Raw genomic sequence first — 8,009 nt, 5'->3', positions numbered from 1 at the left:
TTAGCAAATACCACTATTATTTGGATCATTAGAGAGCTTTAAGATTTAAGCTTAGCTTAAGTCTCTAAAAGTATGAAAAGTATTGTAATCTCTAAAAGTATTTAAAAGTATTTCTGCAGGCTTCATGAGTTCACCAAGTGGCTATGTTACATAAGCCTCTTTTTCCAGTTTATGTACTGTAATGGAATGATTTCAGAGCTGGAAGGGCATTTATGGTTACTCATTTCCCTCCATTGGGCCGGCATGCGATCTCAGGTAGAACCATCAAAACCACATTACGGCAAGCAAAAGGACTTTCAGAAATGACAGAATGCCCTCTATGTAAGTCAAGTGATTTATAATTTGCAAAACAGCCTTCGGAGATGCCATTTATATCACTCCAAATGGCAACCTGCAACTTGAACCCAAGCTGCCCCAAGCTGAAGCAAACTTGGGCGGGACAGAGGATGCTTTTAAGGATGCCAGGCCACCCACTCCAAGACCCAAGTGTTTATTCAGCTGAGTCTTGGATGCAAGCCACCACATCAATGTCACAGCCTCTCGACACATGTGAACAAAGTGCATGTGATACACAGCCACGTAGGTGTCATGCTCTAGAAGGGATGGAATTGGATTGATTTGCCACTTTTAGGATTGCTCTTTTACTGTCAGCTGTGGCTTTGAGGAAAGCATTAGAGATTCTTGTCACAGATGTTTCTTTCATAAACGCTTGTGGGAGAATGACATCCTGCAAAAATGGTTCACTACTCTGCTTTCTTCTCGGGGGAAACAAAATGCGCTGGTGAGAGCAGCCAAAAGTGCCAAAGGAACACTCCTCATTGATCCCACAATAGCATTAAGGATCATGGCATGCAAAAAGACGATCTTAGAGGCTTTTCTGGCAAATGGATCGGGTTTGAAGTATTTATCCAGAGTGGGTGCAAATGAAGGCTTTGTGTGAGTATTATTTTGGGGTGGAGACAGAGAAACAGCATGGCTTAGTGGATAGAACATGGACCTAGGAGTCAGGAGGACCTGGGTTCTAATCCTGGCTCTCCAACTTGTCTGCTGTGTGACCTTGAGTAAGTCACTTCACTTCTCTGGACCTCAGCTACCTCATCTGTGAAAAAGGGATAAAGAGTATGAGTCCCATGGGGGATAGGGACTGTGGCCAACCTGATTAACTTTCATCTATCCTAGCACTTAGAACAGTGCTTGGCACCTAGTAAGTGCTTAATATGCCAATATTATTATTAATAATAATGAGACAGGGCAGAGTAAACTTGGCCATGGTAAATGGTCTTAAAACTAGAAAGATTTTTAGAAATTGAGTTCATGCAGGGTAGCTAGGAGTCAGAGGGCTCCCTGCTAATTCTTTGTTCTAATCCCAGCTCTGCCAATTGCTTGCTGTGTGACCTTGGGCAAGTCACTTAATGTCTCTGTGCTTCAGTTTCTTCATCTGTGAGCCCCATGTGGGAAAGAGATAGCATCCAGCCAGTTTAATTTAGGTTAATTTAGAAGAGTGCTTAACACATAGTGAGTGCTTAAGAAATCTCAATATTACTGTGTATTAAATTACGCAAAAAATTGATCACCTTCAAGAGAAATACTGACAGAATTTGAAGCTCCACTCCTTGTTTGCAGTATGACCTTGGGCAAGTAACTTAACTTCTCTGTGCCTCAGTTACCTTATCTGTAAAATGGAGATTCAGACTGTGTGCCCCATGTGGGATGGGGACTGTTTCTAGTCAGCTTACTTTGTATCTACCTCAGCACTTAGAACAGTGCCTGGCACACAGAGAAGCAGCATAGCTCAGTGGAAAGAGCACGGGCTTTGGAGTCAGGGGTCATGGGTTAGAATCCCAACTCTGCCACTTGTAAGCTTTGTGGCTGTGGGCAAGTCACTTAACTTCTTTGTGCCTCAGTTACCTCATCTGTAAAATGGGGATTAAGACTGTGCACCTCACGTGGGACAACCTGATTACCCTGCATCTACTCCAGCGCTTAGAACAGTGTTCTGCACATAGTAAGCACTTAACAAATACCAACATTATTATTATTTCTATTATTAACCACTTAACAAATACCATAAGAAAAAGTCAAAGGCCGCTTTTCAGTGATGCTCATGTCAGGCACAGGACTGCAAAAAATGAACTAGCTCCCAGATAATAGAAAGAGACCTGGAATATAAATTTTGACCTTCCATTGGTTACCTTCTAAATGTGTGGAGTATTAGTCAAAGCTAGGAACCTGCACATATGTAGTAGTTCTGCGTGCAAAAACGTAGTTGCTATAGCAACTGCAACATCACAGGGTATCTACAAGAGAGAAAACATTCTAGGAAAAACATGTTAGCCACATGTCACATGAATTTTCATACTTTATACATATCTGAGCCAGAAAATATTCCTGTGATAAAACAAACATTTTCTTCTTTAAATGTTCTTTTAAAGACAATGCTGTTCTCAAACCATCAAATTTTCTTGTAGTGGCTACTGGCTTTCTAAATATGTAAAAGGAATATGTTTTTGAAGTACTTTAAATGTTTCTTGCCAATTTAAGCATAAGGTAAAGGACATGACAATTCTTTTAAACTGCTGGTAAATGATTTTTTTACCTTGTTTATTAGTCAAGCTATACTACGTGAGTTCAGCTTTCAACTGTATTAAATCCTTTATTTCTTTTGATTCTAAGTTCACCCTATGAAACTTTTAAAAGTTTGTTAATAAAGATGATTTAGTTTCTATCAACTATTTCTCCAGCTTGATGAATTGAATATGATACATGGAACTTAAACTGATGAGAGATTTTAAAGTCTGTTTTTTTCACAGCCAATACATATACAGCCACAAATATATATATATATATATATACGTATACATTATTTATACATCAATTTGTGTAAATATATATATATGTATATTTAAAATTAAAATGTTAGCAAACTTCCATCTGGACTTGGCCCATTAAAAAATAAAATCGGGTATGGTCTCAATCAATCAGTAGTATTTATTGAGCACTTACTATGTGCAGAGCACTGTATCAGCACTTTCATTTATTCATTCATTGATTCATTCATTTAATCATATTTATTAAGTGCTTACTGTGTGCAGAGCACTGTGCTAAGTGCTTGGGAAAGTGCAATACAACAATAAACAGTGACATTCTCTGCCTACAACTAGCTCATAGTCTGGGGGTAGGGAGACAACATCAATACAAATAAATAAAATTAAAAATACATACATAACTGCTGTGGGGCTGGAAATGGTGGGAAGGGCAAAGGGAGCAAGTCAGGGTGATGCAGATGGGGATGGGAGATGCAGAGTTTAATACAACAGAATTAGTTGTCACAGTCTCTTCTCATCAAGCGCTTAGTACAGTGCTCTGCACATAGTAATCGCTCAATAAATACTATTGAATGAATAACGAGTTTACAATCTAGACTCTCCATCCAAATTCTTCTCATTCTTATGCTAAAAGGGCCCAACTCTGGGCCCAACTCTGAAATTCTTACCTGGGATTTCTTCCTCATTAGCACAGGGGTGAAGTGTTTTAACCAGACAGTGTCCAGAACGTAATATCTGTGGGGAAGCCACTATATAATATTTTAGACAATATGTTTAGCCGGGCCCTGGAAGCAACTGCCTGAGAATCTTTCTTTAGACTCTTTCTTAGGAGAGTACACTGACATGGAATTTCAAATGAAAGAATGGTCTGGAAAACAAAAATAGTATTTCCCAAAGAGTGGGACAAAGTACCTTGGAGAGGCAGTAGGGAGAGAAAATAGGGCGGGAAGGATGAGAGCTTAATCTGGGAAGGTGTTCTGAATGAGATATGATTTGAGTAGGGCTTTGAAGGTGGTCAGAGTCCTGGGTTGTCAGATATGGAAGGGAAGGGAATTTCAGGCAGATGTGAGATGGAGCAGGGGGTTAATGGCAATGAAGTGAGATTGAGGGACTTTGAGTAAAGAGTAAATTAGCATTAGAGGAATGAAGTTTGTAGGTTGGGTTGTAGTGGGAGAGGGATGAGAATAAGTAAGGGGGAGAGAACTAATTTAGTGCCTTGATTCTAATGGTAAGGAATTTTTGCTTTGCGCAGAGATGGATGGGCAATCACTAAAGGCACTTGAGGATTGGGGAGAGATGTGCAAAATGATTTTTTTGTGAAAAATGATCCGGGCAACAGGGTGCAGTGTGTATTGGAGTTGGGAGAGGCTCGAGGCAGGGAAGTCACTGAGTAGGTAGTAGTTGAGAGCGGATTTGACTAAATGGTTGAACCAGTGTTGTAGCAGTTTTGATAGTGAAGAAGGGGCAAATTCTGGAGATTTTGTGGAGATAGAATCTGTTACCCAGGCAGATAGTTTGTTACCCAATATTGAGGGTCAAAGGGTCACCCACCTGAGTGTCCTGTTTCCACTGCCACTTCCCTTCCGGGAGCATGTCTGTGGTCTGTGACCATGGACACATCTCTTCCAAAACACCCCCTCCATCTGCAATCATTCTGGTAGTGTATCCATAGAGTTTTCTTGGAAAAAATAGGGAAAAAGTTTACAACTGCTTCTTCCACATGAGTAAACATGAGTCTCCACCCTTGACTCTCTCCCATGTCACTGCTGCCCAGCACAGGTGAGTTTTGACTTGTAGCAGGTTGTCTTCCAGTGGTTAGCTACTGTCCAAGCTAAGAATGGAATGGATATGCCTCTGTTTGACTCTCCCTTCCATAGTCGAGACTGGTAGAGCACTGGAAACTCTCCAGGTGTGACCCTGAGAGGGGACTGAACACAATAAGCACTCAACAAATAAGGTTTACTAACTGACTGAGTGGGGTGTTTCAGTGTTCCTGGAGTATGGATGAGTGGGGTCAGTGGACACTGCAAAGTCTAGAACACGCGGACAAATGTACACACTGAGTTGAAAGCTCAGTCTGCCATGGTGGGGGTGAGGGAGGGTGGCTTTGGGGCTTTGGATGTGGGCAGGAGCAAGGCTGGGCATGTGCACTGTGTGGAGGGCTGGGTTATCACAGGACTGGTGTCCCCTTCCCCCTTTCCTCAGAGACTGGAACCCTAGTTGAAGATTTCCTCCACCCTCTTCTTCTGATGTGGGTGCTTCACTTCTGCTCAATCCTCAAGCCCTGGCCCCCAGCCATGTGGTATCAGGGAACCCAGGATGGGAGGTCCCAACATGCCCCAATCAGGAGGAGTGGGCAATGATGGCAATGATCATTGATTGGCTGAGGAAATTGTAAAAATGTCAATTTTTATAAATAGTTTCAGAAACACATTATGGTTAGGTAGGAGTCACCTTGTTAAAAATATCCACAATGGGACACATTAGGAACCCTTCAGCTAACCAGGCATTCAAAAGGAATAATGGAGATGTCAAATCCACCCAGAATCTGAAAAAGAACTTCTTGGGTACTTTGAAGAACTACAAAACTCTGATAGTGCATATCTCCTAACAAATATCATTTTAATCAGGGACACAAGAAGATACTACAAGAAAGTAAATCCAAATGGAGATTTAAAACCACAAACAAAAAATTTACACCAGAAAACTCCAAACTAGTTCAAAATCCCCCACTTCTCTGGCCTGCCTTTACCTCAACTTTATTAGTGGATGTAGGCTTTTTAATCAGTCAATCATACTAAGTGGTTACTATGTGCAGAGCACTTTACTAGGAACTTGGGAAAGTACAATACAACAAAATAACAGATACATTCCCTGCCCACAACATTACCCATATGGAACCTGATCCACCTAGCTAGTCAAAGCACATAGTTACATCACCAGCACCAAGGGAAAAGAGAGGAAGATATTTTCTCTCGGGTCCCAGAAGAGAACTCTGCGGGCATGGCTACATCCAGGACAACCCCTTTCTGTAGTGCAAAAAGTGACAATGAAAAGTGTCTGCCTCTCTATTCTGCCCCTCAATTCTTCTAGCTCAGTTTCTGGATTACAGATCTGGCTGGCTGTTGAAAGCTGCCTTGCCTCATCATCTCTTCATCCCTGAGTAGTATTAGTAGCATTTAGTGAGTGCTTGGTTGGAGCCGAGTAGTGGACTAGGTAGTTGGGAAGAACAGAATGATTAGGTGGCACGTCACATGCCTTCGAGAAACTTACACTCTCACAGGGAGAAGGTTATTATCTCTACAGAAAACAGTTCTTGTGCAATGAAAACAGTTCTTGTGCAAAGTCAGGAATCACTGCTACCATGACAACTCCTCACTATTGCCGTCAAAGCTCTCCCTCACCTTGCCCCTTCTTACCTCACCTCCCTTCTCTCCTTCTACATCCCAGCCCACACACTTGGTTCCTTGGGTGCTAACCTCCTTGCTGTGCTTCGTTCTCGCCTGTCCCACCGTCGACCCCGGCCTATATCCTACCTCTAGTCTGGAATGCCCTCTCTCCTCACAGCTGCCAAATTAGCACAGTTCCCCCCCTTCAGAGCCCTTCTGAAAGCTCACCTCCTCCAGGAGGCTTCCCAGACTGAGCCCTTTTCCTCTGCTCCTCCTCCTCTCCCAACATCCCAGCTCCCTCCCTCTGCTCTACCACTCCCCACCTCCTGCCTCACAGCACTAGAGTATATATGTACATATTTATAATCCTATTTATTTATACTGATGCCTGTTTACTTGTTTTCATTCACTCAATCGTGTTTATTGAGCACATACTGTGTGCAGAGCACTGTACTAAGTGCTTGGAAAGTATAATTTGACAACAGAGACAATCCCTACCCAACAACCGGCTCACAGTCTAAAAGGGGAGACAGCAAACAAAACAAAACAAGTAGATAGGCATCAGTAGCATCAAAATAGATAAATAGAATTATAGATATGTACACATCATAAATAAAATAAATAGAATAATAAATATGTACAAATATACAAAAGTGCTGTGGGATGGGGAAGGGGATAGAACATAGGGAGGGAGTGGGGGTGATGGGGAGGGGAGGAGGAGCAGAGGAAAAGGGTCTCAGTCTGGGAAGTCCTCCTGGAGGAGATGAGCTCTCAGTAGGGCTTTGAAAGGGGGAAAAAAGCTAGTTTGGCAGATGTGAGGAGGGAGGGCATTCCAGGCCAGAGATAGGATGTGGGCCAGGGGTCGACGGAAGGACAGGTGAGAATGAAGCACAATGAAGAGGTTAGCGACAGAGGAATGGATTGTGTGGGTTGGTCTGTAGAAGGAGAGAAGGGAGGTGAGGTAGGAGGGTGCAAGGTGATGGAGAGCTCTGAAGCCAGTAGTTTTGTGTCTGTCTCCCCCTTCTAGACTGTAAACTCGGTATGTCAGGGATTGTTTATCTTTATTTCTGAAGTGGACTTTCTAAGCACTTAGTACAATGCTCTGAACACATTGAATTGAATGAACACAGTTAAGCGCTCAATAAATACGATTGAATGAATGACCTATGGCTATTTTTCAGGTGGTTTTTGGCTCTACCTAGACGTTCCTTCATTGAGACAGTTAGTGTTGGACACCCAGAGAGAAGAGCCATCTCTTTGTAATGTCATTAGTGAATGCTGTCTTTAGTGGATTCAGCTTTTGGAAAAAAGAGGGCACCCATGCTGGTCTTGCCTTCCAAAAATGCAGAGTTGCCACACAGTTGAGAGACTATGTGGCCTAATGGATAGAGAATGGGCCCGTGGGTCAGAAGGATGTGGGTTCTAATCCTAGCTCCACCACTTGCCTGTTGTGTGACCTTGGGCAGTCACTACTTCTCTGTGCCTCAATTACCTCACCTGTAAAATGGGGTTTAAGACTGTAAGCCCATTTTGGGACGTGGACTGTGTTCAACATGATTATCTTGTATCTGCCCCAGTGTTTTGTAGTGCCTCCAAGTAGCAAGCACTTAACAAATACCATAAAAAAGGCAGAGTTTACTTGAAGATGCAGATATTCTCTCTGTCGTCACACTTTAACCCTAGGTCATCAAGTGGGTCAATATTATGTGGAGACTGGGATAATTTACCACTCGATATATTGGAAACTGGCCCAGATATTGAGTTGAATAATATCATAGTATTACACTGCATTTCA

The 8,009-nt window shown here is 42.4% G+C and overlaps 1 non-coding gene across 1 annotated transcript; it reads right to left on the bottom strand.

Moving 5' to 3' along the window:
• Positions 1 to 4,614: 4,614 nt before the first annotated feature.
• On the bottom strand, positions 4,615 to 4,752 carry LOC114816199. The gene has a single exon (XR_003763969.1). It is a non-coding gene; the product is annotated as a small nucleolar RNA SNORA7 (small nucleolar RNA).
• Between the last annotated feature and the right edge of the window lie 3,257 nt (positions 4,753 to 8,009).

Source organism: Ornithorhynchus anatinus, chromosome 1 (genome assembly GCF_004115215.2).
Source record: "Ornithorhynchus anatinus isolate Pmale09 chromosome 1, mOrnAna1.pri.v4, whole genome shotgun sequence".
NCBI lineage: Eukaryota > Metazoa > Chordata > Mammalia > Monotremata > Ornithorhynchidae > Ornithorhynchus > Ornithorhynchus anatinus.
Note: the sequence above shows the minus strand (reverse complement) of the source record. Positions and strands in the feature narration are given on the sequence as shown.